Genomic DNA, 27641 nt, shown 5'->3' with positions numbered 1-27641 from the left:
AGCCGGAAGGGGAAGCCTAAACAACTGAGAGGCATCTCCACGTTAAATGTCAATTTAAAACTCTTATCTTGTATCTTGGCGGACCGCTTGGCGAGTGTTCTCCCTGAAATTATCTGTCAAGAGCAGCTGGGTTTTGTCAAGGGCAATCAGTCTGTAGTTAATACGTGCAGGGTATTGATGTCAGTTGCGCATTGTCACAGGCAGTGGCGAGGTAAGGGTAGGCGGTGCCCTCCTCATTCCCCCACACCCTCCTCTCTGTGCCCCCCACTTCACACTCACGCTCTCCCTCCCCCCCCCCGCACCTCTAAATCTTCTAGTGCAAGTGGCTTCTCCAGCATTCTCCTTGTGCCAGGGTTGGCTTTTTCTTTGATGTCAATTCCTGGCCTAGTGACCTTGAAGTGATTCAGAGGGGAACCAGGCTGGCGTGAGCAGCAGGCAGGAGAAGTAGCATACAGAGGTATGGGGTGGGGAGGGAGGGATGGCACAAGTGTGGTGGAGTGAGTTGGAGAGGTGCCAACACAGTGCCTGGGGCGGTCCACTCCCCCTTACTATGTCACTAGCCACAGGCACTCTATTCAGCAGTTCTTGTCAGCCTCGATGCTGAAAAAGCTTTTGATAAGGTGCAATGGACCTATTTGTTTGGGCTCTTACAATACATGGACTTTTGCCAGGTACTTGTGACCTGGATTGGCCATTGTGAAGACGGGATACTTGGCTAGATGGATCACCACTGGTCTGGCCCAGTAAGGCTTATATCTGTTATGTTAAGTACAATGTTTAGTTAATGCTCAGCATATTTCTGGTATTTATTTATTGTTAAAACTTGATTTTCTTTAAAATGGTTTGATGATCTACACTTTTTAGCAAATGGCGATTCCTGGTCAAAAATACAGACGCATTGCTTTAAATCTCTTAAATCCTCTTCTTTGCTCCAATCGATGTATTTTTTTAATACATAGGGCCACATGGACTTCTGTACTCTCCAACAAGATTAATGCTACTTTACCTTCTATGTGTTGGTCGGTGTCAGGTCAAAAGCACGCCGGGACAAAGGCGCGAGCAGACAACTGAGTGCAGCGCGGAGGTGCGCGCTGAAGAAAAAGACTATTTTTAGGGGCTATGACGGGGGGTGTGGGGGTGTGTGGGGGGGAACCCCCCCACTTTACTTTATACAGATCGCGTTGTGGGGGCGTTGTGGGGGGTTTGGGGGGTTGTAACCCCCCATATTTTACTGAAAACTTAACTTTTTCCCTGTTTTTAGGGAAAAAGTTACACTTTCACAAAAATGTGGGGGGGTTACAACCCCCCAAACCCCCCACAACGCCGCCGCGATCTGTATTAAGTAAAGTGGGGGGGGGGCCTCCCCAACAAAACCCCCCGTCGCAGCCCCTAAAAACAGTCTTTTTCTTCGGCGCGCACCTCCATCTTGCGCTCAGTTGTCGGCGCGCACCTTTGTCTTCCACGTTACTGTCTGTGAACCGTGTTGGTCATGTGGTACCCATACTGGTACTTTACTTCATTTGCTTTTTCATTGCCCCTTACTTCAAGATTACTGGAATAGTGTCTGGCGTACTATCTCTGATATTTTTTTCTCTGCAAACTGACCTTGACTTTTTTCTTATATTGTTTGGTAACTATGAAGGCACTCATATTCATGATTATTTTGAGGCCCAACTTTTCCTCATATTAACAGCATTGGCCCTCCGGAATGTCCTTTATAATTGGAAAAACCTGGCTAATGTTGAATATAATGTATGGTGGAACTCTGTATGTTTATCAGCTAAATATGAAAAAAATCAATGCTGAACAATGCAATACATTCCATTCTTATTGTAAGATTTGGTCACCTATATTAACCTATTGTGATAGGGGTCTCCATGCATAACCTTGGCCCGCTTTATGTGTTTATGTGCTTGGTTTCATAACTCATGTATATTTTCTCATGATTATAAGTATATCGATAGTGTCATCATTATTATTCCTCGCTGATAGCTAACCGCTTGCTTATAACATTTTGATGTATAATCCTTTGTGAAGCTTTGTATACAATTTTTATTACTGTTTTCTGATTGCTCTGTTGTGACATAACCATTACTTATTGTTTACTTTATGCTTGAAAATAAATAAAACTTTTTGAATTAAAAAAAAAAAGAACTTGATTTTCTGTCTCTGACACAGAGGTCCTAATGTGGATTACAATAAACCAAAATATATATAAATTACATAAAGAAACCAAACCAGTTTAATACAATGACTGTTACCTCTTAATATTAACTCCAAAATGAATCTATTCCTGTGTGTTCATTGATCACATCAGCATGTTTGCTGCAAGGCTTCCAGTCCAGTTCAATGTCATGTTTGGTTAAGCATAGGCTTGCTTCAAGGTAAAAAAAACACACACAAAAAACAGTAGATGATAAAAAAAATGTGTTAGATAGCTGAGGAAAAAAGTAAGTGTGGCAATCATTTGCCCCCTGTTCAGAGCAGGATTAATCTTTTGCTGGGCCCTAGGCAAATAAGCATGTTGGACCCCAGTTATAATGGAATGCAATTTAAAACCCCTGCAAATAGGAGAAAACGAGTAGAGTAAGAAGCAGTACTGTTTACTGACTCCTGCCAACTGGAGGACAATGTATGTGGAGGGGGTGGGGATAAACAGACCTCTGCTAGCAGCAGTAGCTCTGGTCTCTCTCTCCTGTCTTCTTTCTGCTAGCAGCTGACTTTCAAGGGTAAAATTCTGTTTTGAATTAGCAAATCTGAGAAGGCCGCCTTGAAAATTTGGGCCATAGGCTTTGCCTAGTTTGCATGTGCCTTAATCCTGCCTTGCTGCTGTTAGTGGATATTGGGAAGATTTTTAGCTGTAGAAGTGGTCAGCAACTGATATTTTTCATATGCATTTTTTAACTGAACATGAAATTAACATTTATTTCCAGAGACCCCTTTCCTGTATAAGACTTGGGCCAACTGGCTCTGCTGCTGCCCCCCCTCCCCCTATAGACCTTAATCCCAAGAACTTTCAATTTTTACAACCACCGGCCTTCTCAATGGGACAGACCTCTTTATTTGTGCATGGAATGTGAGAGTAAAGGCAGGCAAGAACTCAGCATGATGTTGCAGTGATTTAAATATGAAAAAATAAAAGATTAAAAAAAAACCCCCTAAATTGAGCATTATAATTGAAAAGGCTCACGCTAATTTAAGTCTTCATTGCATTTTCTAAGTTTCAGATCTGGAAAGACTCATTAAATTGGTTCACAGACAATTAGTGAATGTTAAATATATGGTACTTAATGTATATAATTGAATATAAGTCAATCCGAATATGAGTCGAGACCCCCTTTTTCCCCCCAAAAAGGAGGAAAAATGGTTGACTTGAAAATAAGTCAGGCAGCTTAACATTCAAGTGTCCTGCCCCGTCAGGCTCTGCACCCAGCCCCCTTCCTTCCTCCCCTCCCCTGTCAGGCTCTGCACCCAGCACCCTTCCATCTTCCCCTCCCTTGTCAGGTTCTGCTCCCAGCACCCTTCCATCCTCCCCTCCCCTGTCAGGCTCTGCACCCAGCATCCTTCCATCTTCCCCTCCAGTAAGGAAGCCGCTCGGTGCCAAATTGCGCTGCTGCTCGTGCTGCTGATTTGGATTAAGTGGATCCACGCAGCTGATTAGCAGCGGGGCAGGAGTTCAGAAAGCTTGCTCCTGCCCGCTGCACCTCCATCAATGATCGGCAGAGGACCCGCTGCACCTCCGCCAGATCAGCAGAGGTAGGAAGATAGGGCAGCGATGAGGAGGGGGACAGAGCCTGGCTGCGGCAGCCTTAAAAAATTCTGGAAAGGGGCATTGACCCGAATATAAACCGGGACCCCCATTTTTGGGCTAATTTTTGGACCCAAAAATCCCGGTTTATATTCAAGTATATACGGTATTTGTATTCTGAAGAATTATAGTCAGGAGATAAAATAAGCTTCAGATGCTTACCATGACACAAAAGCCCCCCAAACAAATCAGAAAGACAAATAAAACCCCATATGCCACATTCCACACATGAAGCAGTTCATGCCATGGTACTTTTATATTGATTGCATATAGCTAGAAGTTTCTCAACTGGGGCGCACAAAGAGAGTTTTAAATAAAATATTTCTCCTAGCTTGTAAACACTGATTACTTCAACACAGCTGCTTCACTTTGAATAACCACTTCTGTAAGTGGAATGTGGCCTTGAATGAACTTCATTTGAAAACTTTGTATAAATGAATATTTCCAAAGGGCTTTTTTTTTTTTTTTAGCACTAGCCTAATAGAAAGGTTTTTGCTATTCTTTTTTCTAACAAAAAAAGAAGCTATTTTTGTATCTAGAGTTTTGAATTGGTTCTATCCTTGAAGTCTTACCTGTCTACAGATCCATATGCTCGAACACCTCCTTTTTGTGTTTAAAGTATTTACTATATAAAATATACGAGAAGTGACAATTAAGTTTGCGAACTCATCCTAGAAAAAGTGCTACATACCTCATTGCTGAATATCACTATAGTCACCTTCGAAGCTAAGCACCTTGGGAAGCTAAGCACCGATGCCAGCACTTAGTCCATCATTTAAACCAATTTTGGAACTCTCTTTCTGGAATGCCAATCAGAGCTGTCTTCATATTACCCCCTTGATGTCCTGATTGTCATCAAAATGTCTTCCTTTCAATATTTCCTTTATCTTCGGGTAAAAAAAAAGTAAATGGGGGCCAGATCAGGTGAGTAGAGAGGGTGTTCTAATACAGTTATTTGTTTTCTAGCTAAAAACTCCCTCACAGTGCCGTGTGAACTGGTGCATTGTCGTGATGCAAGAACCATGCGTTGTTGGTAAAAATATCAGGTTGTTTTTCTCTAACTTTTTCAAGCAGCCTTTTCAGCACTTCCAAATAGTAAACTTAATTAACTGTTTGTCCAGTTGATACAAATTCATAATGAACAATCCCTCTGATATCAAAAAAGGTTAGCAACATCGTTTTGACTCTTGATTTGGATTGGCAGAACTTTTTTGATCATGGAGAATCGGCTGACTTCCATTGTGCACTTTGATGCTTTGTTTCAGGGTCGTATTGGCAGAACTTTTTTGATCATGGAGAATCGGCTGACTTCCATTGTGCACTTTGATGCTTTGTTTCAGGGTCGTATTGGTACACCCGTGTTTCATCACCGCAGATAACATGGCCCTAAACATCATCTTGCCTCTCCAAAAGGTTTTGGTATACTTCGACTCTCCTTTGCTTTTGTTCATTAGTGAGCTCCTTCGGGACCATTTTGCACACTCTTTTTTCATGCCAAGATTTTCTGATAAGATTTTCCTAACTATATTTCTATCGATGTTTACTTGATCTGCTATGCTTCTCACAGTCAGCCGATGACTTTGGTGCACAATTCGATGAAAGTCTGTAATGTTTTCGTCAGTTCTGCCTTTTCTTCATCAGTGATGCTTTCTCTCCCCTCAGTAAAACATTTAATCCATTTGTACACTGCCGTTTTATTCATAGCATTATCCTCATAAACATTTCCCTAATTTCAGTTCCACTCGTGCCAAGTTTAACAAGAAATTTAATGTTTGTTCGTTGCTGTAATTCAAGCGCCGACATTCTTGCAGCGGCACACAAAAACATGCAACAACAACGAACACCACTCAGCAAGACACTGCCACACATTGACACAAACACAGTTAATCAGTTAATCAGTTAATCAGCTCTCAGCAATTTCAAAACCTACATGGCTAACCTCAGCCACACCAGATATTAATTACTCCTTTCCCAGCAGCGTTAGGTTCTTCAGCACACAGCCTCAACCAAATAATAATTGGCTTACCTTAGCCAGCACCTTTACTATCCAAGCTTCCAATACATTTGGCAGGCTTGTCATCCAGCCAAGCACAACACCACTCACCATACCAGCTCTTCCAAGCAATCCTTATCAGTCTTCTCAGCTTCCCCCGGGGTTCTTCTTAATCCATGGCTTCTGAGCCTTCTCTGCTCAGGGAAGTCTCTTTGTGTAGGCTGTCACCTTCCCACAGGTGACCCTTTCACAGGGTCTCTCACGTTTACCTCCCAGAATGAATCCCAGACTGGGCATATGAAGCTCTTCCTGCCTGGGTTCCACTCCATGACTCATTAACATAGAAACATAGAAACATAGAAATTGACGGCAGAAAAGGGCTACAGCCCATCGAGTCTGCCCATACCAATGACCCACCCCCTGACTCCTACTCTCCCAGAGATCCCACATGAATATCCCATTTTCTCTTGAAATCTAACACGCTGCTGGCCTCAATCACCCTCTGAGGCAGCTCGTTCCAATGATCTACCACCCTTTCAGTGAAGAAGTACTTCCTCGCATCACCCTTAAATTTCCCTCCCCTGATTTTCAGCGAGTGACCTCTGGTTACTGAGGGCCCTATAAGATTGAAGATATCATCTTTCACCTCTATACGCCCAGTAATATACTTAAAGGTCTCAATCATGTCCCCTCTCTCTCTTCGCTCCTCCAGTGAGTACATCCGCAGTTTTTTTAACCTTTCTTCGTACGTGAGTTCCCTGAGCCCCAAAACCATTCTGGTAGCCATTCGCTGAACCGACTCAATTCTCAACACATCTTTTCGGTAGTGTGGTCTCCAGAATTGAACACAATACTCGAGATGAGGTCTCACCATGGATCTGTACAGCGGCATTATGACTTCAGGTTTTCTGCTGACAAAACCCCTACGGATACAGCCCATCATTTGTCTTGCCTTGGACGATGCCTTCTCTACTTGATTGGCAGCTTTCATATCGTCGCTAATGATCACTCCTAAATCACGTTCCACCGTGGTCCTGGACAAGGTTTCATTAGGGTAGCCTGTTCATGCAGTTCAGCGCCACCTGCTGGATGAGGGTTGAGCTCTGAACTACAGAGCTCAATGCATCTTGGACCCTGTAATTGGACACTAATTGGCCAGCGCCCTCTACTGCCCACTGATATAACAACATCATTCGTGAGGGAGAATCCATGCCTCCCTCACAAGGATCTATTTTCAAAGTAGGAGGTGAACCATTTCAATGCATTTCCTGAGATGCTGAAATTTTGTAGTCTCAGAAGAAGTAAAGAATGATCTATTGTGTCAAAGGCAGGGATACCAGGAGAATGGGTTTACAGTGATCTAGATAATAAAGAATAGTCGCAGTGAGCCCTATCAAGGACAGCTCAGTTGAATGATGAGGGCGGAAACCAGTTTGGTAGGGGTGAAGAGCATTGTTTTTTTTCAAAAAATGAAGAGAAATGGTTAGACAATTTTTTTCAGTCAGCTTGGCGATAAAGGGAAGATTGGCGATCGGACGATAGTTGGAGCATTTGGCTATTGAAGGGTTGAATTGCTTAATTTTCGGGAATACAATAGCATGGTCCCAGAAATCTGTAAACTTATAATCCGTTCTGGGCTCTCCTGAGAGGATGGGATATAAAACAAAGTAAATAAATTCATAAATATAGGAGCATAAAAAGTATGTGAAATGGGGCAGATTTAGGCAGGGAAAAATTTTGGGAGCCTTGCACTTATTTTCAGCGCTAGACTCATAAGTCTCTAGGCAAATAAATAGCAGGCCTATAATCATAATAACCTTTAAGCTCCTAAATTACAATAAATTTTTAGCTGACAATGTAGGCACTTGTATGCATAGAAATAGTAACAGTAAATGACAGCAGAATGGTCTATCCAGTCTGCCCAACCATACATGCTCTATAAATTAACCATTTAGTCTAAATGGTCCTTTCTCTTATATATTTCTGAGCCAGAAACCCAGAGCCCTGCCCAGTGGTGTGCTTAGGTTCTATCTACTGGAGTCTCTGTCAAAGCTCACTCCAGCCCATCTTAACCATCCCAGCCATCAAAGCCCTCCCCAGCCCATCCTCACGGATGTTGCAAGTCTGCCCAGTACTGGCCTTAGTTCCTTCAATATATACCCATTATTTTCTGATTATAGTAACATAGTAAATGACGGTAGATAAAGACCCAACTTCAATCTTAGCTGAAGGTTTCTTCTGTTCTGTCTTTTCTTCCTTCTGGTTGGATTTTTTCTTTTGCTCCTTCTTCCTAGTTCCTGAGTGAATCTGTGTTTTGAAGTTTAACAACTATTCTTTGAGTGTGTATAGCCATGGCTAGGCCTGCCCAATTTGGGCTCAAGCTCACACAACAGCAGTTCACCAGTGGTGGAGGTGGCAGGGATCCCGCCAGATGAAGACATCTGAAGGCTGACAGAACTCCCCTCGGTAGTGATGGCAGCATTCCCGAGCTACTATGGCCAACTTCCTGCACATTCTTAGTTTTTTTTTTTCCTTTTTCATGCTTAGTTCATGCATGGGAACTGAACATGCAGGGGTGCTGGATGTTTCCAGCTGGTGGGATTGGAGATCTTTGCCAGTTCAGGTATTTAAATTTAAAGTCTAGCTGAGTGGATGGGAGCAGGGCTGGGTGGGGGCAGAAAGGAAGTGTCATATCCATCTATGTTACCCGGTGTCCCACCCAAAATTTGCCATCTGGCTGCTGCAAAATTATAGGTCTAGGGCAGGGGTGGGCAACTCCGGACCTCGAGTGCTGGAATCCAGTCGTGTTTTCAGGATTTCCCCCATGAATATGCATTGAAAGCAGTGCATGCAAATAGATCTCATGCTTATTCATGGAGGAAATCCTGAAAACCCGACTGGATTCCGGCCCTCGAGGACCGGAGTTGCCCACCCCTGGTATAAGGGAAGCTGTAACTGAGAACTTGATTTAAAAGTATTAAGCATGCAAACATGTTTTTACAAGTTAACTCTTCTATGAAGTGAATTCATTAAGCCATTTTATTTTGTGAGGGAAATATACTTATGTGAAATAGTGAAATCTTCTGCTAAGCTTTAATACAGCCAGGGTCTCTTTAAGTACATATGGGGGATCCTACACAAACTTTTGTGGATATGCCTCCTTTTTTATTTTGATGTTACAGGAGATTTCACTGTTTTACATGTGCCAAATGTTGATAGAGCTGGACAGATACTATATGAGTCGTTCACATCTTTTACTCCCTTTCTCTTTCTTTTTAAAATTGATTTCTTTCACTGGACTTTACATATAGGTAGGGGGCCAGGGATAGCTGTCTCCTTTTGCCCAGACCCTAAAGTGGCCTGGCTTGTAGCATAAATCCAGCCTGCCTCTAAAAGGGCTTGAAGTAGTTAATGCAAAATGGAGTAGTTGCCTTTTGTTAGGTTTTGCTAATAGGAAATGGATCGTTGGAGTTCATAGGGTAATGACCTATTTTGGTGCTTGATGAATAGCTTACTTCGAATGAAAGGATACTTCCTTGATTTTTGTCATATATCACTGAAACAGAGAGGAAAACTAGACTTAATGTGAAGTTTATTTTGAAATGGAAAGAATTTTTTAAAAATTGTTTCATTTACAGCAGGGCTACCCAAGTCCGGTCCTCGAAATCTACTAGCAGGCCAGGTTTTCTGGATATCCATAATGAACATGCATGAGAGAGATTTGCATACCAAGAAGGCAGTGCAGGCAAATTTCTCTCATGCATATTCATTGTGGATATCCAGAAAACCTGGCCTGCCTGTAGATCTCAAGGACCAGACTTGGGTAGCCCTGATTTACAGTGCTGCAAATGAGAAACAAATATCTAAATAAACACCTCTTTAAAGGTGGGTTGCTTATTAAACTATACAGTAAAACCTTGGTTTACGAGCATAATTCGTTGCAAAAACATGCTTGTAATCCAAAATACTTGTATAGCAAAGCGAATTTCCCCATAAGAAATAATGGAAACTCAGACAATTCGTTCCACAACACCAAAACTTTAATACAAAACGCTGTATGTACTTGTATTGCAAGACATTGCTTGTATATCAAGTTAAAAATGTAATAAAATGTTTTGTTTGTCTTGCATACCAAGGTTTTACTGTACATTGTCCTTTTTCCCCTTGCATAAATGTGTTTAGTAGAGGGAGATCATGTTTGCACTAGTAAACTGCATTTTTCAGTACTTTTTTGGGGGAAGTATCTTTCTGCTGAGAGGTATTCCTGGAAGCAGGTTGAGTGATTTGTGACTCTCAGATTGAACTTGGACTGTTCAGATTGCATGAAAAGTTGAAGGGATTTCCCTTCTCACCCATACCCTTTTAAAGGTTCTGAAAAATACCAAGAGTGTGTTTTTCTTATTTCTGGAGAGCAAGATAAACTTCTGCTAAATCCCATGAGTTGGTAAACAGAAACTTGTAGTAAAGTTCAGAATTTAGTATGAAGCAATGCCAGTGGGGACATAAACCTAAACATGAACTTATTTCGTAGGGCTAGAAGGCTTCTAAAGTGAGACATGTCAATAGGTTAAGGGTTTGTGAACAATTAGAATGTCACTAGCCAACTGGAATAACCTGCCTATTGTGATTCCATGGTGCTTTCATCTTGAAGTCCAGTAGAGAGACAATTTTTAAATGCATCCTGCCTCTATCATATGCATATTAATTAGAGTATAGCTTGAATCCGTGAACAAATTGTGTCTCTTGCGTACAGTCTGTCAATAACACTGGTTTGAGTGAGAGTGGCGTGGAAGAATAGCCTAGTGGTTAGAGCAGCAGACTGTGAACCAGCTAGACCAGTTCAAATTCCACTGAAGTGACCTTAGGCAAGTCACTTTACCTTGTGTTGCCTCAGATATGAATTTAGGGGTCCTTTTACTAAGGTGCACTTGTCAGATTTAGCAGCCCATTGTATACCTGTGGCCTTTATGTCTCTTAATACACTAAATCCATTAGCAAGGACCCTTTAGATTGTAACCCTCTGGGGAAAGGGAAATTAGGATGTACTTGAATGTAACACACTTTTAACCACCACTGGAAAGGCATGTTCTAAATACTAAATTTGGAGGAAGAAGTGGCCTAATAGTTAGCTCTATAGCCTCAGTACCCTGAGGTTGTGGGTTCAAAACCTGCATTGCTCCTTGTGACCCTGGGCAAATCACTCAAACCTCCATTGCCCCAGATACATAGTAAACCCTCTGGGACAGATAGGGAAAATGCATGAGTACCTGATTGTAAACCGCTTAGATAACCTTCATAGGTGTTATATAAATACCTAATAAAAATAAAAAATATATATTTTTTTTTTAAAGGGGCCTTACAGCATTCTAACACAGGACTTTCCAGCATGCAAAGCCCAGATTTACCATGGCATTAAAATCAGGCAGTTTTGAGGGGGTTTTTTTGCAGGTCATGTGCTAATGTTCCCTGCAAAAAAAAAAAAAAAAAATGTAGGAGCACTTTGGGCTAGATTCACTAACCTCCGATCCATGCCCGTTTGCATACAGACTGACAAATTCACTAAAGGCCTGCATGCAAATGGGGATGTTCATTGACACGCCCCCAACTAACTGCACGGATCGCTAGAGCCCTGACAGTAGTGACAGGAGAAGCAGCCTCCTGTCACTGCTGTCAGGGCTTCTGCCGGCTTTTAAAATTTTTTTTAAATCGGGCAGATATTTTTCGTGTTTTACACTAGCAAAATATCAGCCCGATTAAAAAAAAAAAATTAACACTCCTCCCTCTCCTGACAAGTGCCCCAGCCCCCCTCAAAAAAAATGTGCCCTGCCGCCACCCTTTAAAATTATGGCAGGAGGGTTCCCACTTCCCCCTGGTATCGGTCCCACTCCCGACTTCCCCACCCACCCACCACCCAAAAAACAAACAGCAGGAGGGATGCCAACTCCCTCTTGCCACCCACTGGATGCTCCCTCCCCATTCCTGGTCCCCTCCCCTCCCACCATCCCCTTCCCACCCCCCTCCCCGTACTTTTAACTGAGCTGGAGTGGTGCTCAATCCCTCCTGCTCCAATGCCTCCCACGACGAGTCTGAAGCCTTAGGCTCAACCCCGGTGCATCATGTGATGTATGGGGCGGGGCCTAAGGCTGGCTCAGGCACCTAGGGCTCCTCCCTTGGCCAATCAGGGACTTCCTGAGGTACTCACTGAGGAAGTCCTTGATTGGCTGAGGTGCCTCAGGTGCCTGAGCCAATCAGGGCCTTAGGCCCCATCCCGTGCATCACCAGGGCAAGGCCTAAGGCCTCAAATTCATTGCAGGAGGGATTGAGCACCCCTCCTGCTCTGTTAAAGGTTCAGGGAGATGGGTGGGGACCAGGAACAGGGAGAGGGGCATCCGGTGGGTGGCAGGAGGGAGTTAGAAACATAGAAACATAGAAATAGACGGCAGATAAGGGCCACAGCCCATCTAGTCTGCCCACCCCAATGACCCTCCCCTACCTTTCTCTGTGAATAGATCCCACGTGTCTATCCCATTTGGCCTTAAAATCAGGCACGCTGCTGGCATCCCTCCTGCTGGGGAGTCGGGAGGCATTGGAGCAGGAAGGATTGAGCATCCTTCTGCTTTGCAGGGAAGGGCAGGAGAGTCAGGGCAGAGAGCAGGAGATCGGGGCAGAGAGCAGGAGATCGGGATGAGAGCAGGGTTTTTTAACAAGCAACTGGTCCTCACCAGTTGCTTGTTTTTGGATCGGCCAGCTAGTCGGTGTGTCAGGAAAAAATTAGTGAATCGTGTCCTTCCTGCTTTGCATGCTGTTTCTCCTCATTTGCATGCACGGATCGGAATTGGATCGGAGGAGAGATTAATGAATTGGGTTGGAGGGAAATCGGGTTGCAAAGGGCTCGCAAACCGATCGGTTTGCTTAGTGAATCTAGCCCTTAGTGTATGCCTCGATGGGTCCTCCTTTGCTGCTATCCCATTAGCGACTGGCATACCCCAGGGTTCTGTCTAAAGACCTCTTCTTTTCACTTCCTCCCTCGGTGCCCTTATCTCCTCCCATGGTTTCCAGTATCACATATATGCTGATAACTTCCAGATCTACTTCTCTACATGCTGAGATTACTGCAATCTACTTCTAACTGATCCACCGCTGTGCTGCCTCTCCCCCCCTACAATTTGTGCAAAACTCTGCTGCACGACTCATCTTCTACCAACCTCACTATACTCATGTTACCCATCTCTTTATATCACTTCACTGGCTCCCTCTCTTTATATCACTTCACGGGCTCCCTATCTGTATCAGATGCCTTAAACAACATGGGCCAATTAGAGCCTAAGGCCCCTCCCTGGTGCATCCAAGGATGCACCAGGGAGGGGCATACCCACCATTTTGAAGAGGCGGGTCTGCTGGCCATAGGAAGTAGGTATCCTTGCAGCCAGCCATCGTAAGTAAGGTAAAGGGGAGGGTGCAGTGTCGTCGGAGGCACCAGGAGGGGAGTGTCAAGGACGGGGGTGTGTGTGTGTGTGTGCGTGGTGAGAGTGGGTATTTCTCCCACTGCCGGGGGGGGGTGTTGGAGGGACATTACTTGGTGGCAGAATGGAGTGGGCATCTCTCTCACTGCGGGGGAGGGGGGTTGGTGGTTAGTAGTGTGGGGTGATTGTGCAATGCAGCAGGAGAGAGTGGGACTCTCTCCTGCCGATCTTCAATTTGTTTTTGTTTTAATTATTTTAATTTGCATGAGGGGTTAGCAATGTCAGTATTGTTGTGACATGGCTAACCCCTCATGCAAATTAAAATAATTAAAACAAAAACAAATTGAAGATCGGCAGGAGAGAGTCCCATGTTGTGACATGGCTGATCTTCAATTTTTTTTTTATATCATTTTATTTTGCATGGGAGGGGGTCTGAGCTGTCAATCCTCTTAGTGCCTAAGTCAATCAGTGCTCAGGCACTGATCAGAAAGTAAGGCAACAACAGCTCTTACTTGTCTGTAAATTTAGATCGCAAATGTGGCACAACGAAGTTAGAGAATCACTCGACAATTTTAGAGAAACGCTCAGAGTGATCATTTTAATATCACCTCATTGTACTACATTTGCATGGTAGTATTGAAGTCTGCTAGAAAACTCGGAAAAGATCTCGGTAAGCCGTTTTGATAATCCACCGCTAAAACACTTGCATGCTAAATTGACTGAAACTGGTTTAGCGAGCACGTTAAAGGCACATTTTAGGTTTGGGAATCTGCCCCTCATTCTTTTATCTAGACTAGTTTGCTGCTTATGTAACGTAAGACCAGTTCCACAAGTGTAAGTATAATTTGCCTTCAGTTTAGTCAGCCTTTGATTTATCCCAATACCTTTGTTTCACCTCTTTTCTGTCTCTATTTCTTACCTGTACTTGTTTCTTCAGATTGTCTATTAAAATGCTCATTTCTATGTTGTTTGAATATTCTAATATATACTGACTTTGTATCATATCTACAGTATGTTATATGAATGTTATATCATGCTGCCTATTAATGGCATTTCCTTTGTATTTCGTTGACATATATTTCTGGTATATTAATTTTCTACTGTGCTCTTTTAATATGCATATAAATCTCAATAAATATTTACGATAATGTATAATATCATTACTATTTCTCAAATTTAAAATTGCTTCTCTCCATTCGTTGAATATTATGGGGCTCATAATTGAAACAGAAATACGTTTAAAATTTGGCCTAAATCAGCACTTGGATGATCAGTAAGACAAGTCATCCAAGTGCCGATAATCGAACTGGGTTTTAGACGTATCTAAAAACGACTTAGGCCTTTTCAGTGCTGCTGTATGCCCAGAGCTAAAAGGGGCTTGTTAGGAGAAGTGGTGAGGGCGGAACATGGGCTGACCTAGACTTAGTCATATTGCAAGTACATAACCGAAAGTTTAGCGAGGCTGCCTAGACAGAACTTATACGTAGCAACTTAGGCAATTTAAAACCATGTCTAAGTGCCCAGAAGGTATCCAAAGTGACCAGATAACCACTGTAGAGAGTCAGTACAGACCCCCCCCCACTTACCCAGTGATCACTGACTCCCCCCACCATAAAAATTGTAATAAAAACTTCACATATCTGCCTCCAGAACACCTGGCATTGGAAAGCCTAGTAGAGCTGCACAGAGGTGGCTTAAGTAGTCTGGGGGGTGGGCTAGTGAACCATAGAGAGGAGGACCCAGGCCCATAAGCCACTCATGTTGAAACATGTGCACCTCCTAAAACCCCCCAAACCCTACTGTACTGCCATATAGGTGCCACCTGCAGCCATAAGGGCTATTGGGGTTACAGACAGGTAGGTTTTGGGGGGGCTCACCATGACCTATAAGGGAGTTCTTGTGAGATGGTTATGTGGCTCACTTTTTGTGAAGTTCGCAGCAGTGCCCTGTAAGGTGACCCACTGCTCTTTTGCCATGTCTGGGTGTCCAGTCCATCACTTTGCTGGCCCCTTCCACGTCCAGAATGTCTTGTTCTAGGCGTTTTTCACTTGGACAAATTTTTGGATGAGAATAGTGTATAAAGGTAGATGACTTAGCAGTCTGGACGATCAAATGGCTGAATGTACAGGTAGCCGATTCTCTAAAATAAAAAATATTTTAAATGTATTTTTTGAGAATGGACTTTAATAATAATAATAATAATAATAATAGCTTTATTTATATCCCATCATACCTTTTCAATTCAAGACGGTATACAAGTGGAGCTGTATATCGTCACTGCCGACTTTGGGCGACTAGTGACTTAGGCCCAAAACGGATTTACCGTATTTTCACGCAAATAACACGCACCCGTATAAAACGCGCACACGTGTATAGCGCGCAGAAATCACGATGATAAGCACAAAAACTTTGGTATAACGCGCTCACGATTATACCGCGCATGCTGCCCGACTCTCCGTTCACCCCCCTGACTTCCGTGCACTGCCCCGCCTCTCCGTGCGCTGTCCCGACTCTCCGTTCACCCCCCTGACTTCCGTGCACTGCCCCGCCTCTCCGTGCGCTGTCCCGACTCTCCGTTCACCCCCCCCTGACTTCCATGCACTGCCCTGACTTTCCGTGCGCTGTCCCGACTCTCCGTTCACCCCCCCTGACTTCCGTGCACTGCCCTGACTTTCCGTGCGCTGTCCCGACTCTCCGTTCACCCCCCTGACTTCCGTGCACTGCCCCGCCTCTCCGTGCGCTGTCCCGACTCTCCGTTCACCCCCCCCCCCGACGTCCGATTCATCCCCCCCCCCGGCAGGACCATTCGCACCCCCACCCCGAAGGACCGCCGACTCCCCGACAATATCGGGCCAGGAGGGAGCCCAAACCCTCCTGGCCACGGCGACCCCCTACCCCCACCCCGCACTACATTACGGGCAGGAGGGATCCCAGGCCCTCCTGCCCTCGACGCAAACCCCCCTCCCCCCCAACGACCGCCCCCCCCAAGAACCTCCGACCGCTCCCCCAGCCGACCCGCGACCCCCCCTGGCGACCCACACGACCCCCCCACCCCCCTTCCCCGTACCTTTGGTAGTTGGGCCAGAAGGGAGCCCAAACCCTCCTGGCCACGGCGACCCCCTAACCCCACCCCGCACTACATTACGGGCAGGAGGGATCCCAGGCCCTCCTGCCCTCGACGCAAACCCCCCTCCCCCCCAACGACCGCCCCCCCCAAGAACCTCCGACCGCTCCCCCAGCCGACCCGCGACCCCCCTGGCGACCCCCACGACCCCCCCACCCCCCTTCCCCGTACCTTTGGAAGTTGGCCGGACAGACGGGAGCCAAACCCGCCTGTCCGGCAGGCAGCCAACGAAGGAATGAGGCCGGATTGGCCCATCCGTCCTAAAGCTCCGCCTACTGGTGGGGCCTAAGGCGCGTGGGCCAATCAGAATAGGCCCTGGAGCCTTAGGTCCCACCTGGGGGCGCGGCCTGAGGCACATGGGCCCAACCCGACCATGTGCCTCAGGCCGCGCCCCCAGGTGGGACCTAAGGCTCCAGGGCCTATTCTGATTGGCCCACGCGCCTTAGGCCCCACCAGTAGGCGGAGCTTTAGGACGGATGGGCCAATCCGGCCTCATTCCTTCGTTGGCTGCCTGCCGGACAGGCGGGTTTGGCTCCCGTCTGTCCGGCCAACTTCCAAAGGTACGGGGAAGGGGGGTGGGGGGGTCGTGGGGGTCGGCCAGGGGGGTCGCGGGTCGGCTGGGGGGGCGGTCGGAGGTTCTTGGGGGGGGACGGTCGTTGGGGGGGAGGGGGGTTTGCGTCGAGGGCAGGAGGGCCTGGGATCCCTCCTGCCCGTAATGTAGTGCGGGGTGGGGTTAGGGGGTCGCCGTGGCCAGGAGGGTTTGGGCTCCCTTCTGGCCCGATATTGTCGGGAAGTCGGCGGTCCTTCGGGGTGGGGGTGCGAGTGGTCCTGCCGGGGGGGGGGGATGTATCGGACGTCGGGGAGTCGGCCGGGCAAGAGGGCTTGGGCTCCCTCTTGCTCCGATCGTGGATGCGGGTGCGGGTGGGAGCGCGTGCGAGTGGTCGTTCGGGGTGGGGGTGCGAGTGGTCCTGCTGGGGGGGTGAATCGGGCGTCGGGCGGGGTGGGAACTATGTTTGAAAACTTTCGTATACCGCGCTCACGCATATAACGCGCGAGGGGTATGCGCGGTAGGTAAAAACGCGTATAACGCGCGCGTTATATGCGTGAAAATACGGTAGACGTATTTTTTGATTATACCCCTCCATGCTTATATTTGTCATTTTACCGTTGTTAAACAACTTACATAGTGTTAACAGTATATCAGTCTATATCTGCTCTACATTGTCTTGGGTGAATCTCTTCATAAAGACAGATGATAAATCCCATTAATAAATAAGTCTCACCTTCCGTGGCTTTCCAGCTGTGGCAAATCAGTACCAAGCAGGAGGTATGAAATGTACTGTGCAGAAGGTCACATCTATTGAAACGTTTTAAATGTGATTTAATTGGCCTCTGCCCTGTATGTAAGTAATAGCCTGAAAGGATAGGGAGTTAAGGGATGGGAGATGTAGGAATCAATAACACAGGAACTGGCAGGTGGGAAACACCATTTTTAAAACCCTTCAGTACAAAGGAACATGTGCTGTGTATTCCTCCTCTGAATCAAATTACTTTCTTGCCTCCTGCCTTAGTCTACCCAGTTGTAATTAAACAATCATCATTAAACTAAGGGCTCCTTTTACTAAGCTGTGCTAGCGGTTTTAGCGCGCACAACAGTGGCACGCGCGCGCTAGACGCTAACGCCTCCATTGAGCTGGCATTAGTTTTTCCGCATAGCGTGGGGTTTAACGCGCGATAATCTGCAGCGCGCGCTACAAATGCTACCGCAGCTTAGTAAAAGAAGCCCTAAAATTGCCAGAATATTGAGCCAGTGATATGTACTCATATCTCCTTTATTTTACATAAACTTTGGTGTACTTATTTTTTAGTTTTTACTTTTGTGCCATGCACCATAAGTTAAAAATAAATCATCCTTGCATTGGTACATTTATCAGGCTTTCTGACTCAGAGTTGGTGATGTGTGTATTTAATTTGATATAATTATAAATGGGTGATTGGGATCCTGTTTGAATGAAATAAAGTTTGTAAAAAAAATTATTCTGTAGGCCTTATGAGTGTAATAGCTTTACATATCTTTTATTTATTTTCAGTTCTGGAACCTCAGAGTGGTGGTGATGCCATAGTTTTGAAACATAGGGGGTAAGTTATCATTTTGGGCTACTGTTATTTTACTGTTAACCCTAGTTATTAGTAACTAAAGGGCTCATTTTCAAGTTCATGGGTCAATTTCTACTACTTTTTCATTTTTGGCATTATGCCTTTATATAATTAAATCTTGACTTTCAGCAAATAAATTGCAGTTGAATTCATGGAAAACTCAGGTGGTATTGCTTTCAGATAGACTGAATTTTCAATTTCTTGTATCTTTTTCTTTTGAAAATACTGAAATCCCAATTTTAGGAGAAATAAAATATCTTGGAGTATTTTATGACTTCACTATCTGTGAAGCTGTATGTTAAATAAGTTATTCAGAAAATTTTCTTGAAGCTAAAATTGTTGTGACCTTTGAAGGAATTGTTGAGTCCATTCAATTTTCAAACAGTCGTATTTCCACTTTTTGATTATTGTAACTTATTGTTAGTTTACCCAAAAAAATTTAAGATCTATATAGATGGCTCAAAATACTGCAGCCAGGTTAATTTCGGAGTGCCTTCTAAATGGGCATATTGCTATGATTCTTAAACAGTTATATTAGTTGCCCATTTATTGAAGTATCCAATTTAAGATTTTGACATTGATCTTTAAAATTCTTCATGACCAATCCCTTTGTTTGGCTGTAACCTTAAAGGTTCAAGTGCCAGGACGACCTCTACAGTCAAGTAATCAGGTGTTGCTTAATGTTCCAGACTTGAGATATACAGAGACGTGGAGGGGCATAATCAAAAGAAATGTCTAAGTCCGTTTTGGGCCTATGTCTCAAGTCGCACAAAGTCGGACACAGGAAAAGGTCCAGCATATTTTTTTATTTTCCGAAAATCGTCCAACTGTACGTCCAGCCATCTGATCACCCAGACGGCTAAGTTGTTCATCTTTATACTCCATTTTCATCCAAAAATTCATCCAAGTCATAAATGCCTAAAAAAAGACTTTTTGGGCGCGGGAGGGGCCAGAAAAGTGGTGGACTGGACACCCAGACATGGCACCAGAGTAGTGAGGTCAACCTTACAGGGCACTGCTGTAAACTTAAAAAAAAGGGTCCCACATACACATCTCACTACAGCTCCCTTATAGGTCATGGTGAGCCCCCCAAACACCCCCAGAATCTACTAGACCCACCTACAACCCCAATAGCCCTTATGAGTGCAGGAGCCACTTTTATGGCAGTACAAAAGGGTTTTGGGGGGTGTACATTTTTCACCATGAATGCAGTGACTAGAGTGGCTTATGGGCCTGGGTCCTCCTCTCCATGGTTCACTAACCCACCCCCAAGACCACTTAAGCCACCTCTGTGCAGCTCTACTAGGCTTTCCTATGGCAGGCTGCCAGGTGCTGATGTTCTGTAGGCAGATATGTAAAGTTGTTATTACGATTTTTATGGGAGTGGGGGATAGTGATCACTGGGGTAGTGTGTGGGGGTCTGTACTTTGTGTCTACAGTGCTTATCTGGTCACTTTGGATACCTTTTGTGGACTTAGACCTGGTTTTAGATGGTCTAAGTCACAACGTCCAAGTTCCGTCTTGGCAGTGTTGTTAAACTTTCGGTTATACATGCATTACGACTAAGTCCCGCCCAAATTCCGCACTCGACACTCCTCCTGACACGCCCCTTTTAGTTCTGGTCATTCAGCAGCACTGTGAAGTCCTAGGTCATTTTTAAATATGTCCAAAACCCAGTTCGATTATCGGCACTTGGACGACTTGTCTTTTAGATCAGCCAAGTGCCGATTTAGGTTGGTTTTTTGATGTTTTTCTGTTTCGATTATGAGCCCCTCAGTTTTTATGGTTTTGGGACCCCAGTTATGGAATGCACTCCCAAAGGAGTTGAGATTGATTGAGTCTCTGAGTACTGTTAGAAAATCTTTAAAAACATATGTGCTTTCACAGGCATTCTTATAAGATAAAAAATGTTTTAGATATGTCAGGTGTAAAACATTGAATATGTGTTTGTGAATGTTTTGAGAAGTGTTATGTATTATTAATATATTTTATGTATGTATGTTGTAAAGTGCTTAGATTTGTGGTATTTAAGACATTTTAAAAATTAAATTAAATTTAAAAAATGGCATAATGGGGCAGATGGATGTTTTTCTCACCAAACCTTCCAAATTGCTATTTTTGAAACACTTTTTGTAGATGGATTTTCTGTGCTGTTTGTCTTTATTGCATCTAAATAGTTTGGAGCAGGACTAGGGTAGGTTTACAATTTGGATATGTTTCTGCAATAATGGAATGTTGTAGAGTATGTCCAGGGCACAATTTGAACATTTGATGCTAGATCTCTTTTCATAAGAATAAATGCCAAAAAAGTGCTCAAACTGACCAGATGATCACTGGAGGTATGTATGCATGGTTGCCTCTCACTCCCTCAGTGGTCACTGACCTCATCCCATCCCTCAAAATTAGGTTCATAGTCAAAAGCGCGCGCCGACAACCGAGCGCAGAAAACTGAGTGCAGGACTTAATCGCGCCGAAGAAAAACCGTATTTTAAAGGGGTCCAATGAGGGGGTGTTGGTGGGGAACCCCCCCCCACTTTACTTAATAGAGATCGCACTGGCATTGTGGAGGGCTTGGGGGGTTGTAACCCCCCTCATTATACTGGAAACTTAACTTTTTCCCTGTTTTTTAGGGAAAAAGTTAAGTTTTCAGTATAATGTGGGGGTTACACTCCCTACACCCCCCCAACATGGCAGCGTGAGGCAGCGCGATCCCTATTAAGTAGAGTGGGGGGGGGTGTCCTCCCCCACACCCTTGTCAGAACCCTTTAAAATATGGGTTTTCTTTGGTTCAATCAAGCCCTGCACTCAGTTGTCTCCGCTGGGTTGTCGGTGCGCCTTTGTCCTCGCGCGCTTTTGACCCGTCACCCAAAATTGTGAATGAAACAGGACATATCTGCCTGTATGATAGTTTCAGATGTTATGGCCAGTCCTTTTACAGCAGCAAAGCAGGTTCCTGGAGTTTCCTGATGGACAGTGTAGTGAACTGTAGAAATGGGGACTTGGGTCAATATCCCAATCTAATTATTATATTTATGATGGAATATGTGAACATTCCAAACCTCACCCTAATCCCACTGTACCTATATATAGGTGATATCTGCAGATATAAGAACTATGGGTGTGATGTACAGTTGAGTCCAGTAGGTTTTGGGTGGGTTTTGGCAGGCTCACTATACAATATAAAGGGCTTGTGGTGAGTTGTGTACCTGGTCCTTTTTGTGTGAAGTTCACGACACTGCCCCCTAGGGTGCCCCACTGCTCTGCTAGGATGTCTGTGTAGCCAGTCTACTAAAAATGCTGGCCTCTCCTATATCCTAATAACTTGTTTTGTGCGATTTTCTTATGGATGTGGGGGTTTTCAAGAATGGTCAAAAAGATAAATGCACTGAGAATAAACGTCTGAGAAATTTTCCAAACAATAAGATGGGGTGTTTTCTTGTTTTGAAAATGGCCATGTTCGCTGCTGGATTTTTGTGCATGTTTCACAAAATGTTTAAACTTGGATTTAAGTCCACAATAAGCAAAGAAGATATGGGAAACCCACAGAAGACCAATAGGTTTCCAAAGCAAGTGGGAATCAAAGCAGGAGGCACAATGGAGAGTGACAAAGTAAATAGTTCTTTCTAAGCTCTTTATTAATGTAATTCATATATGGAACTCAACACAAGCTGTGTTTCCGCTTTCCTGCCTTCAACAGGAGTCCATATCTAAAAATAACAAGATGAACAATCTTAAAAATAACAACAAATGAAAAAAAGAACAGACTATACCCATACAAACTTTATGCAATAATGAATAAAAGAGCTCCTATAAAAGCAACCCCAAAATTATCAATATTAATATAAAACACTTGAATAAAATTACATTGTATATATCAAATGCATAACTAATTGCACATTAGTTAAAAGTTATGATATATATGTATGTGAATGAACAGCCTAGACCAACATAACAAAAGATACTGCTGAAACACCGAACCATCAAAAATGCATGATGTACTAATACAAATTGTATAATTAATTTTAAAATATATATATGTTAAATAAACGACCTGGACCAACATCACAAAATATGCTGCTTGGACACATTGAACCAAGAAAGCACACTACCTGGGCTTCCTTAATATTTTCTATAGACATAAATGTGAAATACTTTGAGCTAGAAAATGTCATTTAAATGCGCATGCTCAGAAGGCACAAATTACATGGGGAAAAAGACATCTAATATCAAGCATGAAAAACTTAAAGCAACTAACAGTGAATCATTTAAACATTACATGAATTACAAGCAATTGTGCTGTATGATATATAAAACGTAGAGCATGCACGGTGTAGAAACATAAAAACCATGCATATATAAAACGTAAAAACCATGCATATATAAAAAATACAAATCAAATGAATGGATTAAAATATGGTAATTCCAATTATTTAACTCGATAATCGAGCGTTGTCTTGCAATACGAGCACATATACGTGCATCATGTCAAATACGCACAATATATGCGCATCACATCACTGATCGCAACTGAACCTGCAGTTCAAGCGCGTACAACATACGCACATCTCATACTGATTGTGGCTGAATGTAATAAAAGCATCACGCCCAATTCACCCGCAGTTTAGTGACTATTCGAAACAAGTGAGATCTTGCAATACAAGTACATAGAATACTGTATTTTCTGTTAAAGTTTTTGGGATGTGGGACGAATTGTCTGAGTTTCCATTATTTCCCATGGGGAAATTCGCTTTGATATACGAGTTCTTTGGATTACAAGCATGCTTGTGGAACGAATTATGCTTGCAAACCATATACTTTTAAGTCAGAATTGAATTTCAGCTTATATTTTTTACCAGTACTCAGACATGCTTCTGGTATGTTTGCACACACTACAAGGTCCACATGTGGAATGTCCACACAAACTTAATTGTTTTGATTGAATTTTAGGAAGAGTAGAAAGAACTAATTTTTCTCTTAAATTTTTATTCTTAGAATATGCTATAGTTAACTTCTTGTCTGTGAAGCATGGATGAAGGTTAAGAATGTGCCAATGTTTTTTTTTATGATAGTTTGTATATATATCTTTTGCCAAATATGAAAATCTCAAGGTACAGATAATATCTGGTGCTGTTCTCTCTTTATTGTTAGACAAAATCTATTCTCTATCTTGATTAGTTGCTCTATCAAAGCATTTGTGTAAACATGTTGCAGGATATCCTCTGTTTTTAAACCTGCGTTTCATTCTGGTTACTTGTGAAAAATGATCCTGAGATTCGGAACACAGTCTACGGAGCTTCAGGAATTGGTTATAAGGAAGATTGCCCTTTAACTGCTTATTATGAAAACTAGTATAATGCAGATAATTATTACGATTTGTGGGTTTTCTAAAGACTGAAGGCAGAGTTTATAATTTTCCTATGAAAGCAAGACTGTTTCATATTGCTCAAAAGTGAACCTACTGCTTAAGTGAAGATTGGTTTTGGGTTCTTGAGGCAGTTGTGGTCAGTACCATTAAGCCAATAGACTACTGCTGCCTTGGCTGGACTGAATAGAAATGGGAATAGATAAAATAGGGGGGAAACACTGGATAACGGTGGATGAATAAGATGGAAGCCCAGAGAACCTCGATGAAACTTCTCAGTAAAACCAACAAAAAGAGAAACCGATTACATGTGCCTGTCAGTGATTCTGTTATTGCTTGCCCACTAATCAAGAGATGGGTGCTTGCTTCATTCAAGCAGTAGGCTTCTTTGCACTTCAAAAAGATCTAGTGTTACTGATTATTGCTTTTGCTACTTCCTAGTGTATTGTTCTTCACTTATCTACAAAGGGGTTGAACTGTAGTTTAAAACCACACTGTAAAGAAGGCAAAGGTTTGTGATTTGTGAGTCCATAAAGTTCATGTTTTTCCTGATTAGTTTTTATTTGTGTAATATATTCATTGTTAAGCGCACAGATCCTAGTGTAGCTGTACTTGGAGGTGAAATAAAGGTTAGAGGAAATCGACTTCAAATCTCTTGGTTCATTCTGCAGAGCAGGGTGGCACATGTATCTCTGACTCTGCAGACCAAAGTTTGAGTGTGCATGTTTTGACAATTGCTTTATTAAAGATATATTTATTCTCTTTCTGCCTGGAGTTTGAAACATGTCCACATACAGCATTATTTCTATTTTTTTCTTCAGATCCTATTGTTTTTATCACTGTTAGTGGAGCTTGCAAATTATAGGAGAAGGGAACTAATAAATATTACTTTGTAGTTTTCTCAGTGCAAAGCTTAAAACTGTACAGTTGGGGGTCCTAATATTTTTAATAACAGCAGTCCACTTTTGACAGATAATGTGAGTGCCTCAGTGCCATCACTGAATATCAGCTGGCACCCCAGCAATGTTCCTTCTAACCAGGAAAGCAGATGTGCAAGTCATGTGTTCTGAGCAGCAGCTGGTTTGGGCTGGACTGGTGGGTGGTGGTGGAGTGCAAAAATAAGCATTTTTTTTAAATTATACCAAATGATATTTAAAAAATTGAGAAGTTAAATTATTTCTATTAAACTGGAAAGAAAATATAAAGCTATATATAATATAATATAATATTATATATATATATATATATATATATATATATATATATATATATATATATATGTAGGAATACAGTGGTGTGAAAAAGTTTTAACTCCTCCCCATTCTGATTTCCCCTATTTTATTTTACAAAACTTTCAGAAAAGAAATAAAGACTATACTTTTCAAAAAATCCCTGAAAAAGTCCTAACCTCTCAAGCTTCCTTCTTTCATCCCTCTAACCCCCCCGAACCCCCAAATCAACCTGCTCTACTCTTTTTTTCCCCCAAAAGGACCAGAAATCTTTTTGTAAAACACCCTCATTAACTCTTTTGTAATCCGCCTTGAACCGCAAGGTAATGGCAGAATAGAAATCCCTAATGTAATGTAATTTAATTTTCTATACTGTTCTCCCAGGGGAACTCAGAATGGTTTACTTGCATTTATTCAGGTACTCAAGCAGTTTTCCTTGTCTGTCCTGATGGGCTCACAATCTATCTAATGTACCTGGGGCAATGGGGGGGGGGGATTAAGTGACTTCCCCTATGGTCACAAGGAGCAGCGTGGGTTTGAACTCACAATCTCAGGGTGCGGAGGCTGTAGCTTTTACCATTGCGCCACACTGTACTACAATAAAATTTACCTAGCAATGTTTTTTGTAGGTTGCCAAAGGGCCACCAGTCTTCAGCTCCACTAGCCTTTAGTTTGCTGATTACCAAACATGATTAGAGCAGCTAGATGAGAACTGGAGAAGCCAGGGCTCAAATCCCACTGTTGTTGCTTGAGATCTTGGACAAGTCACATAACCATCCATTATCTCAGATACAAAACGTAAAAATTATAGTATAAGCCTTCCAGGGACATGAAAAATACCTACTGTACTTGAATGTATCTTGTCTTGAACCATTATTGAGAAAGATACACTCTAAATCCAAAATCCAATACCAGGTATAGTGTGAACTTAAGTAGTATAAAACACTACAGATGACACTCAGGACCTACAGAGCAATTTCGACATATCATAATAGCAGTAACTTCCACAAGTCACAAAAGCACCTACCTAGGAAAAGACAATACCAAAAACACTGCAGTGACCACTAGAACATCAATAAAAGTATTGCAAAACTAAACAAACCAGATTAAAACAGATCAATCATATGATCAATGCTAACAGAAAACTATGTCTCTTTCAAACATGTAGAACACAGATCTTCACCCAGTTTAGAATAAATGTCCTTGCACTCTACATCAAATTGACATCGCAGAAGATCCAGGAATATTTCTCGACGTTCCCTTCAACATCACAGTAAATGCTCCTCTCTGCCTTGACAGCCTCGATGTTGGGTACTGCATAGATCCTTGTCTCCACGTCATGATTATGGTTCAGATCTATCTACTCGTTCTTCTGAATGCCCTGAACTCCCAGCTGCAGAATCTTATGGGCTCTCTTCAGATCCATCTCTTCCTCTACCTCACAGGAGATCTCCACCAGAAAGCCTCTCATTTACATGTTACATCAAACAAATAGGTCAAGCTCTCCCAATTAAGCTGGAGTCAGAGTCTGATCCAAAAGCTGAACTCTTTGATGCTGTAGACTATAAGCAGATATCAAAGGACTGTCTCAAACTCTTATTCCATAACCTTTTAAATGATACAATGTTAAAGAATCGGGAGACACTACTATTGATCCCAGTCACCCCACAGAAGTTGGATTTTCTCTACAGAGTTCAGTCTTGCCCAGGTTTTGACATGCTTCCATTGCAGCACCCGTCACTTTTGGTGGAATGTGCTGTGAAGAAATCTAGCAGCTCCAGAACATACACCAATACCCCTCTGGGCAGGGAGAGAAGGAGATTGGATAAAGTTGGTTGTCACTTATTTTAGAACCCAATGCTGACCAGCTGCATTTTGAACTATAATTTCTATATGACCTTCTATATGAAGTCATTAGTTCTAAGTTTGTCATACTATGAACAATACATCCCAGGCGACCGATTACTCAATTTCTAGCATATTACCAATGACCTTCTCGAAACCCTTAAGTACATGGCCAGATCTGTTTTTGATGCCTTGGATGTCATCTCCAGAGCATCGGCTTTATCGATTGCCATGAGAAGACAGGCATTGCTGAGGGTTCTAGATATAGATGCCAATGTGCAGAAACATCTAGCCAGTATTCCCTGTTTAGGTTAGGAACTCTTTGGGGAAATGATTGAGGAAGCCACTCAGAAGATCACTAGACATAAACAATCCATGTCCACACTTATCTGCTAGAACTTCCAAACCTCACACTATGAAATGATTTTACTATCCCAAGTAAAATCTCCTCTTATTATTCTAGGCGCAGGTATGCCCCATAGTCTTCCATAGCCAGACAACCTACACAAAGACATTCTAAGCAGCAGATATCTCAGAAGAGTCAACCTCAAATGCAACAAAAATCCTAGCAGTCATGCTCCTAGAGCGTGTCTCAAAATTAATCAATCTTACACTGAACTTTTTTCCATCGCGAGGGGCACTAGACAGGGGTGTCCGTTG

General features: G+C 43.1%; 1 protein-coding gene across 1 annotated transcript in view; it reads left to right on the top strand.

Annotated features, from left to right (window-relative positions):
- Window positions 1–27641, top strand: part of GREB1L (GREB1 like retinoic acid receptor coactivator) — a 415187-nt gene that overhangs the window by 63408 nt on the left and 324138 nt on the right. The window contains 1 exon segment of the mRNA XM_033933926.1: window positions 18479–18527. The gene's annotated coding sequence lies outside the window, so the exon portion shown is untranslated.

Source organism: Geotrypetes seraphini, chromosome 2 (genome assembly GCF_902459505.1).
Source record: "Geotrypetes seraphini chromosome 2, aGeoSer1.1, whole genome shotgun sequence".
Classification (NCBI taxonomy): Eukaryota; Metazoa; Chordata; class Amphibia; order Gymnophiona; family Dermophiidae; genus Geotrypetes; species Geotrypetes seraphini.
The sequence above is the reverse complement of the archived record's forward strand: the minus strand, read 5'-3'. Positions and strand labels throughout refer to the sequence as shown.